Here is a 1,049-nt window from a genome sequence, read left to right as displayed (position 1 = left end):
ACATTGGAGTGTCTGGCTCTTGATTTCTGCTCAGGTCCTGATCTCACAGTTCTTGGGATCAAGCCCCATGTAGGGCTCTGCACTGACAGTGTGGAACCTGCTTAGGATTCTTTCTCTCCCTCTCTCTCTGCCCCCTCCCCTCTCTCATTCAAAATAAATAAATAAACATTAAAAAAGTAGGAAGGAACTCTGGGCATGGGGCCAGAAATGGGTGCTTTCCCAAGCCCTCCAGTGACTCTGAGGCACACAGGTGAGGTGTGCTGGGGGCCAGTGTCTCAAGGAAGGTTGTACTGACATACTGTGCCCTTCCCATGCCTCCAGGCAGTCACCAGGAGGGCTCAGGCCCACTGGGCTGACAGGCCATTGACCGGAGCCCTGGATGTCTATAACGCAGCAGATCACCAAAGACAACAGACCAACATTTCTGGAAACAAGAGCCATGAAGACGGAGAGGATATGGCACAGGCTGCATGGGGTCCCCACCACCTCCGAGCACCCCCACCGCACCCCCACCCTGCTGCAAGGCCCACGTGCCATTCGGCTCCAGGAACCAGACCATGTGGTAGTTTCCCCAAAGGACCACCCAAGTCAGACTGTGGCTGAGCAACACTGGCGTGCGAAATCCAGGATTGGGGGTAAGTTCCCTGGTGTTGAGTTTTATGCAGCTGGTGCTCACTGAAGAGGGACACATTGCTTTGCCTTAAAAAAACAAAAACAAACAAACAAAAAAACCAGAGCACCCCAAGAGATCTGGAAAGATGTAGGTTAAAAGACATTCCTGTCTCAAGCTACTAATTAAGTACTTTACCTTGGTTGACTTACCTGTCACGCCTTGTGCTGGGAGTTCCTTGGCTGATCCTCAGAATGACTGTGTGTAAAAGGTATATGTCGATAGATGGTAGGCGTGGAAAGAATTGTGTGGGTGTCTGAACGGTCAGGCGTGGGGTCGGTTCTGCCACTAAGCAGAGACTCTGTGTGAAATGGGGACACGTGGTGCTGGATTCCTGGGCTTTTCCTGAGAGAGACATGAGAAAATGCCTAACAGGTAC

Source organism: Suricata suricatta, chromosome 4, assembly GCF_006229205.1.
Source record: "Suricata suricatta isolate VVHF042 chromosome 4, meerkat_22Aug2017_6uvM2_HiC, whole genome shotgun sequence".
NCBI classification, from domain to species: domain Eukaryota; kingdom Metazoa; phylum Chordata; class Mammalia; order Carnivora; family Herpestidae; genus Suricata; species Suricata suricatta.
The sequence above is the reverse complement of the archived record's forward strand: the minus strand, read 5'-3'. Positions refer to the sequence as shown.